This window comes from Schistocerca piceifrons, chromosome 2 (genome assembly GCF_021461385.2).
Source record: "Schistocerca piceifrons isolate TAMUIC-IGC-003096 chromosome 2, iqSchPice1.1, whole genome shotgun sequence".
In the NCBI taxonomy this organism is placed as follows: Eukaryota; Metazoa; Arthropoda; class Insecta; order Orthoptera; family Acrididae; genus Schistocerca; species Schistocerca piceifrons.
The window spans coordinates 654,936,032-654,955,955 of NC_060139.1; the positions used below are offsets into that span (position 1 = coordinate 654,936,032).

General features: G+C 40.0%; 2 non-coding genes across 2 annotated transcripts; both read left to right on the forward strand.

Annotated features, from left to right (window-relative positions):
* Window positions 1-8,148: 8,148 nt before the first annotated feature.
* On the forward strand, window positions 8,149-8,220 carry Trnaq-cug. The gene has a single exon. It is a non-coding gene; the product is annotated as a tRNA-Gln (tRNA).
* An 806-nt stretch (window positions 8,221-9,026) lies between these two features.
* Window positions 9,027-9,098, forward strand: Trnaq-cug. Its single transcript has one exon. It is a non-coding gene; the product is annotated as a tRNA-Gln (tRNA).
* The last annotated feature ends 10,826 nt before the right edge of the window (window positions 9,099-19,924 follow it).

Consider the following 19,924-nt stretch of genomic DNA (forward strand, 5'->3'; position numbering starts at 1 on the left):
ACATACGCACTGTTTCTAAACTTCATATCTGACACTGTGTCAAACCTTTAACATAAGCTTATACTTTGTAATGAGTAGCTTCGACAGCATTCTAAATTTTTAAATTCAGTCAATAACTGTATGAAATACTGAAAACCAAATTTGTCTCGTGAGAGCAGACGTCCGAGGAGTTTACACAGTAGGATAACAGAGTCTCTGAGAGCTGAGAGATCACTCTCCATAAGATTCTTCAGTCATATTTCTGAGCGTGAAGGAAGAGGCTGTGATGGAATAGTGTAAGGCTGCAGCTGCACTTTTAATATTTTTATTGGCAACGAAAGAACATAAAAGAACATGTTTGTGTTGGATAAATGAATGAATTAGCATGCACGAATTTCACTGTAGAGCTTGAAATGAAAGACCCATAACAATACAGAATTTTCCGACAATGACAGTGGTGGAGATGGAAGAAATATTCTTTGTAACTGGACCCAAAATTGGCAAGCAAGACACCATTATGTGTAAATCCATTAGTATTAGAGACTTACTGCTTATGACTTACAGAGTACCAAAAGAAGCTTCCGATAAGAAGGCCTAAATACTTATTAAACAATATTTAGGACAAATCTATATTTATATTTATTATGAATGATCTGTGACCGAATGTTTATTTCTTTATTTAAATATTGTTATAATATGTTAGTTTAGTCCAAGAGTGATCAAGCTGACTCACATGAAGTCTGTCGAACGTAATAACCATGTATGTTTGGATGTTATGGCCTCCATCCAGTGGAATAGTGGAACACTACGGGAGTCACGTGGAGACTGGGACGTTTTCGAATGAAGTGCTCAAGGGAGCGATTCTAGACAGCTTTACACGAGTTCTGGAAGGAGGCAGATCTTTCTTGGTAACGATTGGTATTCGATCATGGAAATGTTTGAATCTGAGTGGTGAATAGTCGCTATCATACTTTACTTCTGAAGGCATTTTGTATTTCGAGTGGCCTGAATGTGCTCCAGAGTAGGACTCTTAACTTTTTCCACTTGTATTATGGGAAGTGAGGATAGGCAGAGTATGAGTTACTATTTTTTGTGTCGTGTATGATAATTTGTAAATCATCATGCTGAACTCATAACTGTCTTAAGGTGGTGAATATTTCGTGTATTGTGATTACGAAATGGGCTTAGTTTTCACGTACATTTTACTACAATTTAGTTTGGGGACTTTGCTACCATTCTCGTAACACTCTCAATGTAACTTCACTGCATTTTATAAGGGTATTTTCTGTCTGCATTTTAAGTTCTCATTTATTTCAGATGTCCTTTCTTGAATTAACTTTATTTCAACATAATTCTCTGTTGTCTGCATCAATTGCAGAAGTTGTAACAGAAACTCGTTATTAAATTATTCATTTAGCTTTTATTTCGTATTTCTTTATATTTTATTAACTTGCAATTCTTGTCAATGCATAGACTATCGGGCTGCAAGAGACAGCTACAGATTATTATCTACAACGAATTAGTTGCAGGGCATAAAAACACACGTGGAGGGCTAGATACTATGACTAAATCGAGCTATTCTTTTAAACTGATCTGTGCTTAGCCCAAGTACCTTAAGTACGAGTAACTGCATATACAAAACATAACTAGTTTCTCGTGTGGGATGCTGATAGGAGGAGCATTAAGGGAAGGTCCCCTATTTTGGGGAGGCTCCTCAATTTGGGGAGGTCGTGAATTTCCGTCAAGTAGGTGGCGCCACAACGTGACGAAGACTGGAACTAGAAGACAGACACGTGACTGACCTTGGAAGTCCACGTTTTCAATAGAGCGCCATTGTATTGTGTTGCTACAATCAGTAACGCTTTGTTCACGTTCCTGAGGGTTTTATTCGTTGCTAGGAAGCTGGAAATATGTTATGTCAGTACATGATTGAATACTTATACATAATTAAATCTACACCGCTTTAGGACTGCAGTGGTATAAATAGTTTTGTTGTTCACGAACTGAGAAGTGCATTAATGGAACATGTTTGGGGGAAGTCTGGGATTAGCAATATGGGACTCCCCAAACTGGGATCCTAAATTATTTGTTGGAACTTTTAAGTTCGTCCATAAGCACGTTTAATCACAGTTGCTGTCTATAAAATTAATTATAGTTAAATCCTACTCGTGCGGTAGCGTTCTCGCTTCCCGCGCCCGGGTTCGATTCCCGGCGAAGTCAGGGATTTTCTCTGCCTCGTGATGACTGGGTGTTGTGTGATATCCTTAGGTTAGTTAGGTTTACGTAGTTCTAAGTTCTAGGGGACTAATGACCATAGATGTTGAGTCCCATAGTGCTCAGAGCCATTTTTGAAATCCTACTCACGTATCTGTAAACATGTTTTCATTTTGTATGCTGAATGGCGCACCGCAGAAATTATTTTAACAGAAATTGGGACCCAAAACAAATGAAGGCACCATTTTGGATATGTGCAGTAAGGAAACGGAAAGCTATAAAACATCTCACATCTTCGGTGTTCATCAGACAACATTGGAACTCTATGATAAACAAATGTCCAGATGAATGTATGAACACCAAAATAGGAAAAAAAATTATTTTTCTTCGAGAACTGCAAGACGACATGAAGAATTACAGCATCCACATGAAACAGCGATTCTATGGTCTCTCTAGAAAAAATGTCTGAAGACTTGCCTATCAGCTTGCTATAAAAAATAACACTGGAAGCCTGTTTTCGAAAGAAAAATTGCAAATTGATAAAAATGGTTACGCAACTTCCTAAAAAGGAATCCTGAAATCTCTGTTAGGTCTCCCCAAGGACTTTCAGTCGCCAGAGCTAAGGGTTTTACAGCCAAAGCTGTCAGCAAGTTTTTTGACATTTATTAGCCAGCCTTAGCTTCAGTCAAGAGCAACCCAGCCAGACTGTTTAACTGTGATGAAATTAGTATCACAGTTATGCATCATAAGCACACTAAAAGTGGTGCACTGAACGCGAAAAAGCAAATCGCTTCTCTACAGGTTGCTGAAAGGAGTGCACTCATTACTGTTGTGACATGCATGAGCCTTTCTGGACACTTCATACCACCTCTGATGATCTTCCCACGCAAGAATATGAAGATGGAGTTAATGTAGGATAATCCTCTAGGTTCCATTGATGCATACCATCCTTCAGCAGGGATTCAGACAGACATTTTTATACAATGGTTCCGTCATTGTATCTCTGCTGCATCTATCAGCCATAAAACGCAACCATTAGAGTTTCGTTTATGGGCTACTGCAGACATTTTATGCTCCGGCGATTGAAAGCTGGATCAAGAGCCATGTTGATCGTGTTGTAACTGTGTTCCAAATAAGCGATATTTTCCAAAAAGCTTATGTACAGGCAGTGACAGCAGAAATAGCAGCGAACTATTTTAGGAATCTGTTTTTGTAGAAGAACTGGCTGATTCTCCCCAGAATAGTCCATCTGCAAATGAGGATCCACAAGAAGGAACTTCGTGGGGATCTAAAAAAATAAAAGAATGGGGAATAATATGGCGTATTGGAATCCTGAGTGAACCAACCTAGTTAATACTTTCCATTACTTATTGAAACCCCCTCGTAATAATGATATTTTATAAACAATTAAGTTTTGTGAACGAAATACAATTTAACACTTTTGTTTTTACCCCACAGAAAATTAAATTTACCCCTGAGCGGGTCATTACGCAACAGGTTGGGAACCACTGTCTTAACCATATGGTGCCCATGTCCGCTGCAACGGACAACAGTTAATGGTCGCTTCTTTGGCGTTTTCAATCAGCCCTGGAGCTGCAAATGCACACAGTCCACTCCTGTGGCCATTTCCTATTGGTGCTGTGCTTTGCGTGCATTTGTAGTCTGAGGACTAATTGAGAACGCCAAAACGAATTTAACAGCTTTCCACTGTAGACGACAACTGCACCACAGGGTTACGGTACACATTTTGGAGTCCATGTTTACAGACTTTTTTTGCTTCGAATGATCGTTCATGTTCCCTATCCCTGAATAATGACCATTCGTCTTGAGACACCCTGTATGAGCATCAGCTATAGACACTTCCGCAGTGAAAATGGCAAAAACGTCGCGATTAACCGACTCTAGACGTTGGATGATAATCGGTCATACAGAGAACATCGGAGATCACAAAATAATTCGGGTTTATGAGGTCAGCAGTGTGTATGGTGATTCTTGAGTAGCTCAGAGACAATGTTGGAATACGCCAAAACCGCCGCACAGGACCACCACCAGAGACTGACCTGCGGACGTCACATCGCCCTCGCAGAGCGACGGTGTCCTCTGACAACGCGTTACATCGACACAAGCGGATGCACGGCGCATAGGCCTGCCAACGTACGAACATCACATCCGGTGACTTCCCATGTCTTGATTACTTGGTGTATATAAGAAAAGTATGGACTGTATAGTACTACAGACTTCACACGACATGTCTTCGTATGTCATCAGCATGTTATGTTAGTTATGCGCAAGGTCGTGACATACGGGGACGTGTCTGCATTAACCGTACTGAAGTAACTGCGGCTGCAGATGGCAGCTGTAAAATCAAATTTGTGGCGGCAACTCACATCAGCATATCAGAGTATAATATGTGGCTTAGGTTTGACAGAAGCAGAAAGAAACAAGCTGCCTATTGACATAAGTGTTACACTGTACCAAAAAAGAATCACTTTACCTGTCTCTAAATTACGAAGAAACTAGCTTGAGAGTAAAGAGAAATACAATGTTGAATACTACAATAATTTACCCTCGCCTGTCACGAGACGCAAAGATGAAGGCAACAGCGTGTAAGCGTGACCTAATGAGGTCAGCGTTGGCGATAACCGCTGTCTGTTAATCAACAAGCTACGCACTATTAACAGCCGAAGACTTCCGTTTCAGAGAAATCAACATATTTTTCTTGTTGCTACGAGTAGCAAGCAAGGTGAGGTATGGCAGTTACTTCAATTCTACCGATAGAAACCATGGACTCGACAGTTATAGTTATTACGCTTCTCGTGTTTAGGGACATGAATCAAGATTTCTCATGATTTCTTTATGTTAAGCCGAGCAGATCAGAAAGTGCTGTAATTCATGAAACAAAAAGCTGAAGAGTCGTGCGGGATTAGCCGAGCGGTCTTGGGCGCTGCAGTCAGGGACTGTGCGGCTGATCCCGGCGAGGTTCGAGTCCTCCCTCGGGCATGGGTGTGTGTGTGTGTGTGTGTGTGTGTGTTTGTCCTTAGGATAATTTAGGTTAAGTAGTGTGTAAGCTTAGGGACTGATGACCTTAGCAATTAAGTCCCATAAGATTTCACTCACATTTTAACATTTTTTGAAAGAGGTGAATAAGGTAAAATATGTTCTTAGATTTTGTGTATATCGTGCCTTAGATGACAGAATCAGTGAGGAGACTTCATTGTTTGTGGCACACTGAAGGGCCCCAGAGAAAAATTATGAGATTGTAATCGAAGGAAAGAACGAGCTGTGTGTATGAACTAGTGCGAAGTTTGACGCAGAAAAACGAAATTATTTCCTTTGAGCACATGTTGCTGACTGACTGCAGATTCTATTTCGTGCTACTTTCTCTCTGTCTTCAAGGCTGTTCCTCTCAAATACATGGTTCGTATCTGCTAACCAATCAACACGAACATCCTAACAGAAAGAATGTATCGATCATTAAAATATATACATTTGCTTGGCAAAGCCGTGAAATGTCTCGACAAAATCACCCATGCATTAACTAGTTGAGAGGCTCGTTATTTTGACAGAGAGAAAAGTCATCCGCAAATTCCACCTTATTCGCTGGTAGAACAATCGAAGTGCAGGACTAACAGCGAATGCACATTCGAAGAAGAAAACCGCTCTCCTAGAAGTGAATATAATTTACTATGTAAAACAAAATTTGCTGGCTGCAGCTGAAAATAGACGCATCCATCAAGACCCATGCCCACCTATCAATTCCAGTATAATGTGAAACATTTGCAATCGTGATTATTTTTATAAATTGTAGAAAATAAGACAGTACTCAAGTACAGCAAATGTCGATATGCTTACATGTTGTTAACGACGACATCAAAACAGATAAATTAACGTTTAGGAATAAGCAGGCTCAAAAAGTGAGAAACTATGTTTATTAAGTGACTTTAGCAGAAAACATAGTGGCCTTCATATTCAAATCAGCAAGAGAAGGAAACACAGGAGGAAATTGCTGAAATGATAGAATTTTTTTCCCCAAAGTACTAAACGCCTTATGTCAAGCCTTAAAACCTACATTAGCTGCTGTTAATTCCGATAGAAACCATTAGCGGACTGGATCCTATACCACTTTACTGAAAATTAAACAAACGTACAGTGCCTGACAAAGGCTGTTCTTTAAAAAGAAAAGGAAAATAGTGCATTTAAGGATTAATACATTACTATTTCTCTATTACAAGACAATAAACAAACACCAAGCGGCATGTACAAGGCAAAAAATTACCATTTATTATACGTACATTATAATTTTTCACTTTTCTGGGAGCGAAGGGCGTCGGTTGAGTTCGCAAAGTTGCTAACTTTGCCAACCCTAGCAAATAAAAAAAAGCGACACGCTGTGGGATTGTAGCGCACTGTGAATCGTGGGGGTGAAGCTCGTATAGGGACTTCCAGCAACACCATCTTGGTTCGCTGCAACACCACTTGGAGCGCTGAACGTTTATAAGTTCATCATATCGCTTTCTTATTGGCTGATTTTTAGTCTTCTATGTTTCTTTTTCTTTCATAGATAACAGACGCTGGTTTCACCACATTTCGCTTCTGATTACGAATTCTAGTGTGTATTACGCTCTTTGAATTGCATTGTAAATATGTTCCTCGTATTCTGATTGAGTTCTGCTCGCATCCGTAATATTGGGTGGGGTAAATGGTTCCATGTTTTGTTTTGTTTCACACAGAACATTAGCTCTTCGTCACATGGTGCTCTGTGGACTTTTGTGTATTTGTTATGCTTACGAATCTGTGTGTGAAATGCTCAATTTAAATGCATGTTAGGTACATTGCTTTTATGATACTTTAATTTTGTTTGCATCCGTTCCTTGCATTTAATGCAGAGCTCTGTGTTAGCAGGTTTTGACAGCATTAATATTCAGCTTCATTGCATCTTGACATAGAATGGGTATATAATTCTGCTTAGAATGGTGCTGCTTCTTGCCACTGAATGCCATGCATTTCACAGTGGCTTGCAGGGTATGGATGGAAATTTATAAGAGTATGCTTTGTAGTCTTGATGACTAGGGCATTATTTCTTGCAAATGATGAAAGTGCGCCAGTGGTTACGCGAAAGTTTTCACACGTTATTATCACGAACTACAAACAGCACATTTTTGCAGAAGTCAATAAAAATTTCAGTGGCCTGCGTTAAATGCGGGAGTACGAAAAACGAGTCGGAACAAAAATAACGTAGAATGCAAACAATATAGTTATAATGCATTTAAATCGAGCAGTTCACACACGTATTAGGAAGCAGCAATAAATAAACATGAAACCACAGAATAACATGCGACAAAACCAGCTTCTCTTCAATTCTTATTCCCCATTGATAGTATAGTGCGAAATAGGCTTCGTAACTTAAGTTACAGACATTCATAGTTACAGATATAAAAAATACAATTTGAATTTTAAGAAGAAATATTAACACTATTTATTTGAAAGAAATTTTTTGTAGGGATCTTTTATAGAATTAATTTTCCGACGTCCAATAACACAGTTTAATGCGCAACAATTTCAAAGACTCAGGCTAGGGCGCAAGTGGTAATTATTTCCGATTTCAAGGGACTTGCTCTGGGTAAGATGGGCTGTTTCTTAAAATATCAGTTTTCATTCTGGCGCAAGCTGCTGTAAACAAGTACAAGGCGTCCTTTTGCAATGACATTTAATTTCCGTGTGTTCATATTATTTCATCACCCTAATAATATAATTTATCAGATGGATTTAACGATCTATCTGCCTTCGAAGATTGAGTCATTTGTACTCACTGAAGCTCAGGATGTTTTACAGCCTGGAAACAGATTTGCATTTCATCAAATGCTAGACCAATAATACCCTTGCCTGTAGCCGTCAAGAGGTCAAAAGTACATCACTGGTTCAGTGTGAACTCCATCTACATAATGGATAGTATGTGGTCCCATGGTGTAATGGTTAGCACTCTGGACTCTGAATCCAGCGATCCGAGTTCAAATCTCGGTGGGACCTAAATTTTTCAGACGGTTCTTCAGTTCACACATAAACTGCTTGTCCTTCCTCACAACATGGTTTATATACGGTCGTAATTTGTTGATTTCATGTGCACACATCTGTCTGAAAAATTCAGGTCCCACCGATATTTGAACTCAGATCGCTGGATTTAAACTCTAGATTGCTTATCTTTACACCATGGGACAACATGCCTTACTTGAGTTTTATCAGTTTAAATAATCGTTGTTTTAAAGTACTCGGTCACCAAATAAGGAAAAAAAGGGACGAAGTAAAATACAAGTTACAGAGGATTTCGAAGACCTACTACGTAAGTGAAAAAGCAACAAAAATTTTAACAGTCGCAAAAGAGTGTCAGAAAGAAATAGGCAAGGACATTTTTTCCAGCTCTTTACTACTTGCATCTGGCTGCGGAACGCATCTTTCCTAAAAGCACGCAACTGATTTTGTTAGCAGAACGTAAAGGGATCTCCGACAGAATGTCGCTTGCTCAGACTACAGTTGGTAATGAAATTCTGTTTTTAAAAAAAATCTTTGTAGTAGAAAGCCATTCACATTACAAATTTTTAAAAGTGATTTAAATACTAGTGAAGAAGGCTCTGAAAACGGTGTTAGGTACGAAGAGATTTTGCGGCACTCACGACTTTGGAAGAGCAAAATTTTTACGTAACAAGACAGTTTACTAAATGGCGCAAAATCAATCATACATGCAAACTTCTCAGATATCGAACTCTCCAAAAATAGGACAGAAAATTGCGTACATGAGGTACGTAAAAGAACCGACGCTAGACACGATTACGTCAACAGGTCCCATGGTGTAATGGTTAGCACTCTGGACTCTGAATCCAGCGATCCGAGTTCAAATCTCGGTGGGACCTAAATTTTTATTTCTTATTTTGCATTCGATTCTTTGCATTAACACGTGTATATTCCGTTTATGCTAATCAAATCTAGATACAGCAGAAATCAATTTGCTCATAAATTTGATTGACGGCAGACAACCGTAATATACAGTTGGCTCTTTACAGACAAAACTTGAATAATTAAAGGCGATAACTTAAATAATACAATACTGTACCAGATACTGTTTCATGCACAGCGCAATTTATTCCCATTTTTAAGTGGTGTCGGAGTTAACCTTATATTTGCTCGTATATGATGTCTGCGTGTGTGTGTACTGTTCTACTTTTCGTGTCCAGCTGAGTGCTGTCGTACAATGCGTTACAGGAATATATTCTTATTTTTAAGTGTTGTGGGGAATGACAGTATTTATTTGTATATATGCAGGGCATCACGTACAAGTACTAATGATAAATCGTGTAATGCACGGAAAAAGTAACTGGTGCAGAAGTTGATTATCAGACACTCTATTGACAATGATCCACGGTTTCGAAAAATACTGTTTACGATAAGAGTGCTGAGCGATTCCAGTTATTAAATACAATCACCATTACCTGCAAGGAGGAAGCTGTTCTACGGCTTTCGAAATTTAGAAACAATTAAAACAATGATACATTTGAACCTATCACGCAACTGATTCCATTTCCGATACACATACAATAACAACGAATATTTATTCAATCTAGCCCGTAAAGAAGATCTTCACGTTAATGGTTTCGGCCAATTTTGGCTATCAACAGACCTGGCGATGTACTGTAGTCACGAAGTGTTACAAAACGATACTTTTAGTGGAAGTTATCGACTGATACAGAAAATCATTATACCAGAAAATATTGCCGTATTCAAATACATTTACACATGGGAATAGAGCAAATACATCCTGAAATTTTTTTTATCCATTAAGCTTTAGAGTGTCGTATTTCTCCTACTGGCACTGGTGTTAAAAATTACACCATCTCAACCTTCAGCGCCAGTCAACACTACCAAAGATTTTATATATGTATTCCGTTCTTGCCTTCTCACTCCCCTCGCCACCTTCCGGCACGAGAAAAGAAATAATATTGGTATGTTTGTGTCTTAACGATTTTTTAGACTCTTTTACCCTCGAACATTTTGGTTCCATATTTAATTTCGTACACATCGGGACTTGCTTTCTCAACAGTTCTGTATACCAAAAGTTGCATGTATCTTTTGTCTTTCGCTGATGTTTTCTCAGCATAAACTTCTGAGGAACTGGTAACGCATTTCTTACTTTCTTTGGGTTCAGTGATGGTTTTCATTTTCACATATACATTTTATATCGACTGAGTTCATACTTTGTTCACCAATTTTGCTCAGTGTGTGTGTATCTCTCCTGTCACTCGCATTGCAATTTCTTGTCTGAATATCTTTAAATTCTGGTTTGTAGTTAACCCCCAACCCCCCCCCCCCCCCCCCCGGAACGGAATCTGAATGAGTCTAGAGTAAATCTTATGTGCAAGTTTGAGAACGTTTTCTGAATGTTTGTGCTGCGTGTATCTGAGGCAGGACCTAGCAATCAGCTCGGTATTCTCCTAGTGTGATGAGAGAAACCGAATAAAAACCACAACCAGGCTGGCCGGCTCACAACCCGCCGTCGTTAATTCACGAGGCGGATTCGAACCTGAACTGATTCGCCTCCCCGAGTCCCAGTAGTGGGGCGTTAAAGCTCTTGCCTATCCAGTTGGGGGTCTTAATTGAATATCGATTCCATACTGCACATAACATGAATAGTTTCGTCCTACATGGTAACCAAAATCACAATTTTCTTGTAGTGCTGGGTGGTTATGATGAAAGTGGCGGGGTTCCGAGTGCTGTAGAATAGGCTGTACACATTGCAGGACGCTGAAACATTGTAGGTATGTTCACTAATTGGTGCGCTCGCGGAGTATGCTGAAAAAAATAATAGTTCCACTTCCTGCCAAAAGGTGAAAATATGGCGCTGTAAGCAGCCAGTATGCGATGTGGGTGCAGAAAAGGGGAGGACCTATTAAAACATTGATTATGGATGGTCTGGCACGTTTATTAGAATATGATCTCAAGACACAACATTTGTTCAGTATGGTCTCCCGACTCAGGCACCTGCGGAATCCGTTAACACAACATGATTGACAGTTGCTTGCAGCACATCCAGTGCAATCAGAGCGATATGTTGTCATATGCTATCCTTCAGATCAGATATCCCCACAACCAGGATGCACTTGGATTCAGGTCGGGGGATCTGGACTGTCCAGAGATGATGCGGTCATTCCCGAAGATTTCTTGAAGCAAATCTTTCACCTGGAGGGCGACATTCAGAGTATTCCCCTCCTCGCTTGAAAACAGTGGTGTGGACACAGTTGCGTCCTTGTAAAGCTGAAATCACGTGTTGCACAAGGAGGTTCTTATGAAGTGCAGATGCCACTGTACAATTAACAGGCCCTTGAGGTGTCATCTACTGGAAGAAAAACGGACCGAGAGATAAGGAGCTTGTGATACCACACCACACAGTCATATAAGCTGAGTGCGATGGATGTTTCTGCACCACACGTAGCGGAGTAGAATCCCATGTACGATAGTTCTAATATTTCACAGCCACATGCTAGCTATTTTCACGTTTGCTAAAAAACGAAGGGCAAAGTCACAGCGTTGTGGCCTATTTTGGAGCTTCATTTGTTGCACATTCTAAATCTCGTAGGGATACCAGTGTCAAATGCACCCAAAATCTCTCGAGCTGTTGACCAGGGGAGAGACAATTCCCCAACAACACGAGTACTGGCTGCAGAATTTGAGGTATATGCTGTACGGTCGGCTATAGCTATAGCAACTTCATCGCCAACTGCAATGGGAATGGATCGCCTCCCTCTCCCTTCTGTACCGACTATTCACCTGTTTCTTCAAGTATCTTGATCACATTCTTTAGTCTATTTATTGACAAGCAGCCTCCTCACAGCTGCTTCTGTCAGCAATATTCTCGCAAGGCAGTGCTGGGCATTGCTGCCGTTCTGATAAAACAACTTTACCAGCGCTGTACGGTACAGCCACTGCACTTCGTACAGAAAACGTCCGCCTTGTTACCCCTTTACACGAACAGTCACTTCACAAACGAAATAAAAAAAAAATTTCTAAGCGACAAACAGCGTACTAATGTCAAAACAGGAAACATTTCACATTCTGATTGCTTACACCGCCCAATTTTCATCCGGTGACCGAAAGTGGAACTATTGCTTTTTTTCAGCCTACTCCGCGAGTGCACTGATTAGTGAATGCTCCAGTATCTGCAATGTACACAGTCCTCAATGCAGCACTCAGAACACCGTCAGTTTAATTATAACCACTCAGTTATTGATATTTAGAAGTTAATTCTGGCGTTTTACTTCCTACTAAAATTTTTGCCAACTTTAGTCAGCTGATGACAGTGTCGACAACTATTTTGCAACAAAAACAAACACATGGACTGTGCTGCCGAGTCTCATGTATCCAACAGTGCATAGCACTTTCTCTGCAATAACGAAGGGTCGACTCAAATGCAGACTTCACCTCTGGAGAAATTACGAACCACGCGGTTTCAACAGCTGCTCAAAGCTTGCATCAAGCTAGCATAGTGTACATTTTCCACGTTGAAACATGATCAGTTTAACGTAGTATAAACTGAAAAAAGAGAACGTCCCTTCTAGCAAAAAATCAGGAGTAATGTTAATATTGCAATTTGTTAATATCAATATCACATCTGGCTCAGTCGTGACGCCATCTCCTTCTACTGCTCCTGCTACTCTTCTACATATACATCTACACCCTGCACGCCACCTTATGGTGTGTGGCGGAGCCGACCGAGGTGGCCGAGCGGTTCTAGGCGCTACAGTCTGGAACCGCGCGACCGCTACGGTCGCAGGTTCGAATACTGCCTTAGGCATGGATGTGTGTGATGTCCTTAGGTTAGTTAGGTCTAAGTATTTCTAAGTTCTAGGGGACTCATGACCTTCGAAGGCATAGTTCTCAGAGCCATTTAGTAAAGGAAACCAAAGGGAATTTTGGATAGGCAGTTAAAGTTCTGGGGTAGAATAAAACCTTTGAGGTAGATCGACGAATTGTAATTTTAACAGAAACGGCAAAGGAGTTAGAAAATCGATTGAACAGAATGGACAAGGTATTGAAGAGAGGTTATAAATGAAAACTGAAACAAGGGTAATGGAACGGCTTCGAGTTAAATCTGTTGATGCTTGGGTAACTACATTTGGAAATGAGACGAGTATTGCTATCTGGGCAGCAGAATAACTGACACGCCACAAGCAAATAATATGCTTGTACTGGCAATAGCAAGAAAAGCTTTCCTGGAAAAACAGAAATGTTAACATGAATACAAATTCAAGTCTTTTTTCGTATTATTTGTGAAGAGTTTAGCTCTGCTTGGAGGTGCATAGCAGACAATAAAGAGTTCAGATAAGAAGAGAATAGCCGGCCGTGATGGCCAAGCGGTTCTAGGCGCTTCAGTCCGGGACCGCGCGACTGCTACGGTCGCGGGTTCGAATCGTGCCTCGGGCATGGATGTGTGTAATGTCCTTAGGTTTACGTAGTTCCAAGTTCTAGGGGACTGGTGACCTCAGATGTTAAGTCCCGTAGTGCTCTGAACCATTTGAACCCAAGAAGAGAATAGAAGCTTTTCTGATGTGCTGCTCTACGGACATATCGCGCGACCTGGTGATGGGTTTGTACGAGCTGTTTTATATGAAACGGAAACAAACATTGAACCATTTACTCAATCCAATATTACTGACGGGAGCAAAAATTAAGCAGAACGCGAGAAAGATATTTACAGCGCAATTCAAAGAGTGCTGTACTCACAAGAAGTCAGGTACACAATGCGATGAAACCAGCTTCTTGTTAAGTCATGTCAGATGATTTTCAGGTTTTCATCTCTTCTAAAGCACAATTATTTCCATTTGATAAGGGTCACACAATCGGAATTGCAATATTGTGTTTAAGAAATAAATAATTCTTCAGCCAGAAGGCGATCACGACGTCACAAAATTTTCCGCGATTGTGAATGACAACTGCGAGAAGTTAATCTTAGTTTTTGATTGAGATTTCTTGAATATATTACTTTACAAGGTGACAAGAACGTTTCCAGCCACACACTTCACCGTTAAACTACGAGGGCCAGCCATAAAGTATAAATGAAAAATCATCTAATACTCGTATTTCGCAAAGCAACATTACGGATTTTCACGGCAAATTTCCCCATATTCGAAAATAACTGCCAGCCACTAGGAGCCCTATTGTCGTTCTCTGTTTCCGTATAGTAACATTGGCCCAAAAAGTTTGTACATCTATGGAGTGAACGTGGTCCACTGTACATGTTCTCAACATCAAACCGGGCAAGTCAAGTGACTTTGGGGCTTCAATTTGCAGTAATGGCAAAACTTGAATATTACAAGTATTCGCCTTGTTTTATGTGCGTTTATGCACGTTTGAGTTTTAGTAACAGCTACTATTGTTGCTACGGATGTAAAGAGAAGTTTGTGAAAGGAGGGCCAGACACTCTTCATAGGTATGTACAACAATGAATAAGTGCAATAGATAACGTTGTTGGCTGTCACTTGTTACCCCGCTACCGAAAAAACGTAAATCAACTGCTTTTCACATCTTTGAAGCTAACTTGATATGACCTAAAATGCGCCGATCCGAAATCACTTGGTTTGAACTGCAGCAGATGATGATGTGGACAGAATTCTCGTTCTGTGCATCCGAATGCTCATTTCATAGATATTTATTTACACTCTACGGGTACGTCCCCAGACTGCACAAGTGTGAGCAAACCACAGAACATTTTTTTAGCTATTGCAGTAAGCACTGTTTTGAAGCTTGTGCTGTAGAAGTAGAAATTAATAGTAAGTTGATAGTAACATTCACAATATAGCCTACTGGGATCCAGCAGGTGTTTTATTTATGAAACAAATTTACGCAATTTGAAAGTTTTTCAGTTCCAAACAGAATTAACTGGACATTTTAAATTAAACGTTTATGGAATATTTATTCTGCAGCATATTTAAGTTCCGCTTCATTTCATATTACTCTCCCTCATACACTTAACAAAATTTGTTCAAACCATCAGAGCTGCTTTTCACAATAAAAAAAACTGGCGAAGAATACCTCCTAATGCAAGACACCGTTTTATAGTTCTACAATTACTCAGACATGCTTCAGTGCTTTATGCAGTGAGATTTTTGCTATTTTCTTTCTGAAAAATTACTGTTGCATGTTAACCTCTCGTGTAAGTTATATGCGTTCTTGTCTCAAAAGTATTTACATTTGCAAAAGAGGCGGCTATGGCTCGAACTGTGTCAATGTTAGTGAAGAAAATCGGCCGTGTCCATCTGTCTTGGGAATCTTTAGAGAAATCACGGAAGAAATAAAATAAACAAAAATCCCACTGCAGATGGCACTGAAACATGTCTGGGTAATGGACGAAGTTTAAAACGGTGTCTAACATTAGGGGGGAGTTCATCTCCACTTCTTTTCTAAGCAAGCACACAAATACGAAGCGCTACAACATCCGAAAGATGGCTATTCATAAAGACACGCGGAGGCTACAAAGCCACTGTGTTAACATCTGTAGTTAAACAACAGTAATAACTGAAAAATGAATTGAGTATCTTATGATGTACTTACGAAATACAGACTTGGTGTTAATGAAAAATGTATATCTTTTAGATAGCCTACAGTTCCCAAGAAAAGCGTTCCAGAACAAATATAATCGAATTTACACCCCCTTTTATTGGCTTAATTTATTGGAAGTATTAGCAGACGTACGAAGAACAACTGCAAATGCTACTACACACAGCAGTTCATTTTGCGTTGCAGAACTTTATGATACAGTGAAGTTTAAATGCGTATTGAAATAGTTTTGTAAATCGCTCCTTTGAGGCTGTGTCGAAGCAAGTTACCAATTGGAGGTGATTTCACCAGCGATTCATCGGTCTTTTTTGGAAGGCCCTTCAAGAGAATGTTTACGCTGCAGCGTCGCGAATTGCAGATCATCCTATAGTGGCGCAATTAACGTGTTGCTGTGTTGCCGTCCTAGCGGTCGATGAGATCCGCGCCAGGCGACGTTAGTTTGCAGCTGCTGCATGTCTAAGCTAACACCCGAACAATAAAACGCCAGCTTCCATGTAAGTGTAACTCGTAAAAACGACGAACTGCGAGCAAACTATACAATTGCCAAATACCATTTAGAACAATCCGTCGAAAGTATAATTAGTATACGGCAAAACTCCGTTAATATACGTCACACGTGGATCAGGCTGTCTCAAACATCGGATATTTTATCTGCGTGAGGTATATGAAAGTTCCGAGATAGTAGGGATTCCGCCGTACAACCAAAACACTGAAACGACTCGAAACCATCCAAACGATACATTTTTTCTTTTTCTTTAGTGTAATACCGTTTCTACATCCCGCCAGCTTTCTGCAATCACGTCAGGCAGTCGATGCATTGCATTCTAGTCCGCTGATAGCCAGAAAATCTGTTTTTCGCAATATACACTTTTATCTGGCTCAAAAAAGCTCTATGGAGTTCAAGATGCAATGGTTCGGTAATAATCTAACGACAATGGGACCGCACCGTTTGCCATTTCATCAAAAAAGAACCAATGTACAGTGTGAACATTTTGCTTTTGTAATTAAAGGTTAACTATAATAGAATGGGCATTAACTCCCACTTCTAGCAGTCATTTTGTAATGTCTCACGTTTTTCAATATTTTCGTGATCCTGATTCAAATCTGATGGTACTGTAGGCCTACGGCGCATTGTTCACAACACTGAAGGGTTTAGCTACGTGGTATATCTTTGAACCATTTTCGAAAGACTTCTTCAGCGTTCGTGTCTTTATTGCAATTTACACGTCTTTTAAATTCGAAAATCAAATGAGCACCGTCCACAAAATCACTGTTCCTACATACAATAATCTCCCAATTTTTCCCGTCGGATTCCTCCTAACATGTGACTGGCCTACGGGGAAGGCTTCTCCTTTGTCAGTCATTATATTTTGCAGTTCATACTTTTTGCGTCTCAGGTTCTGCAAAACCGAAGTGTTATTAAGGTAATAAACAACATATTTCTCGCCTCTGAAATCTTGAATTTGATTAAGATAACGCCTCATCCACAAAGAAGTAAAATCTCTGTTATTACGTTATTTCGTTTTTATTTTCGCACTTAAAATCACTATCTCTCATTAACTTGCACAAAAACAACTTCTCTAAAAAGTTGGCAGATTTTTATCATTGTTACCTTTCTTACTGCAGGCGCTTCATTCCTGAAACGCATGCACCTCCGACCGAGCGGCACATTCCAAATGCGATTGGCGTCTTCTGTCTTGCTTTGAGCGGGCACTTTACTGGGTGATATTTTTCTTACTCACTCGACTGAGAAACACCGGAAAACTCTTTATGTTACTTCTGAAGTCTGGCGTACGCCTAGCGACCGGTATTTTTCTTCTTAAAAATCTTTCGAAAATATGAAGCACAATAATTATGTTTCTTACCGGTTTTAACAACTTTCCGCACATAATTTTAACCAAAGAACACGGAACAGCTTCACGCATTTTCGCAGTCACCAACAACAAGACAACAGGGGCATGACTGGCTCGAGAGGAAAGCAACTGTCGAGTAAGATATCAAACAAGAAGTACATGGGTGAAACATTTAGCACAGTGATTAGGAAAAACACTTACGACTTACATTGCTTCAGCGTGCCTCAGTGCATCATTCAGACTAGAATAAAAACAAAATACCAAATTATAAGTGGGGCCTATTTTCAATGGCGCTACAATACCCTGCGGATGCGCACAGCATGGACGACCAATCGCCGAGCTTGCGTTTGTTTATGAAGCGTTTGACGAGGAGCAAGCAAGTCAGCCAGGGTGCCCTGCAGTAGGAGTTTGTTGAGTTTGTTCAAGGGAATGCAGGCTTCTGTTTCTTGTATACAAGGCGGTATTATTTGAAAAATTCACTACGGAGTTATCCGCATTCTTGCCCTTTGACTAAACTGTCTTTTCTTAGTCGCCAGAAGCAGTAAGACTTCGAGCATGTTGAGTAGTACAGTCATAATCTGCATGCCACTTTTGCAACGTGGAAGAGGGCAGATAGTAGTTAAAAAAATCTATCTGTACTTAATTATGAATCTATCTGTAACGCACATCGCCGGCCTTGGTGGTCTCGCGGTTCTAGGCGCTCAGTCCGGAACCGCGCGACTGCTACGGTCGCAGGTTCGAATCCTGCCTCGGGCATGGATGTGTGTGGTGTCCTTAGGTTAGTTAGGTTTAAGTAGTTCTAAGTTCTAGGGGACTGATGACCATAGATGTTAAGTCCCATAGTGCTCAGAGCCATTTGAACCATTTTTGTAACGCACATCACTTCTAACCCAGCCACTGGAGATGGACAAGCATCCCCGAGGCGAAATGCACTTTCCTTTTTAGTATAACTAATAAAGAGCTGTACTCGTATTTGGTAGGATGGAAACTCAGCCCCCCACAGGAAACTCAGACAGGCTTCCGGTGGTTATGGAAATTCTGAAATCAGCTCTATTCGCTATTCATTCCAGAAGGTTTATTTGAGTAACTACTTCTATCAGACGCAAAACCGTCTGGGGAAGTCAGACAATTTACCTTAATTACATTTAATTTCTCTCTCTGAATTATTTTGTGATTTTTTTAGCTCCAGATTCTTACAATTTTCTCGGCCACACATTTCCTCAGTAAAGTTGTTAAGCAATCCCATTGTCTAACACAAGTTTGTATTTAAATCTTTGATATTTCTTCCATAAAGTTCACTTTATAGATATCACGTTTGATAGATTTTCACGAATTATGTTTGTTCATTTTGCTTTAAAAGCCTCTCAATAAGTTTTCCTGTTTTTTTCACAGTTTTCCTTCTTATTTAATCCTATTTTGCCACTTTCATCTTTGAAAGAAATACTTGATACCTTTAAGTAAGTGTTGATAAAAGTTTGATAAAAATTACTGGTATAATTTTTGATGAAATTTTCTTGTGTTTCAATAAGCTAGAATTTTCAAATGTTCTTTTGAGTTTTCAGATTACTTTTGATACTTCTTTCCTTTGTTGTCTGCATTTCTGAACTGCTCTAGATGTCCTTCTTGTATTTTTGAACATCTCCACTACCTCCATTTTTGTGCTCTTTGTTCCAGTGCTGCTTCACACTCCTTGTCCCCCCCCCCCCCCCCCAAGGTCCTCTTTTTATATTTGCCCGATCCTAATGTTTTCTCTACCGCTTTAGTAATTTGTACCTGGAGTTCTTAGACTATGGATACATACAGACTAAGCTAGTACCTTCTGCTACACCGCATGCTAAAGGTATGAGGTCATCTACGAAACTTAGGTAATCGACTACTTACTATTCTCAGTCTAGAGTCATCTGCATCTTCGTCTATTCACTAATAACTTAATAAAGCAGGCATTTAAAGAGAAGTGGGAACAGACCATCTCCTTGTCTAAAACGTTCTGATCTTGAAGCTCCTTGACTGTTGTCTGAATTTTACTTTGGATATCGTGTTGATGAATATTGCTTTCATAAGGTTTAAGGCCTTGCTCTAGGCCTCTGGAAGAGGGAGTGTCTGTCAACCTAGTCGTAGGCCTTTTTGAAGATTTCTACATAAGGTGAGGCTCTTTAAGTTGTCTGTAAGGATGGTTTTCAGGCTCTGTGTCTGTTTTGTACATGATCTTGACATCCTGAATCCCTCTTGATACTGCCCAGTCCTGTGAGTAATCCCATAGAGAAGATTATATAAGTCAC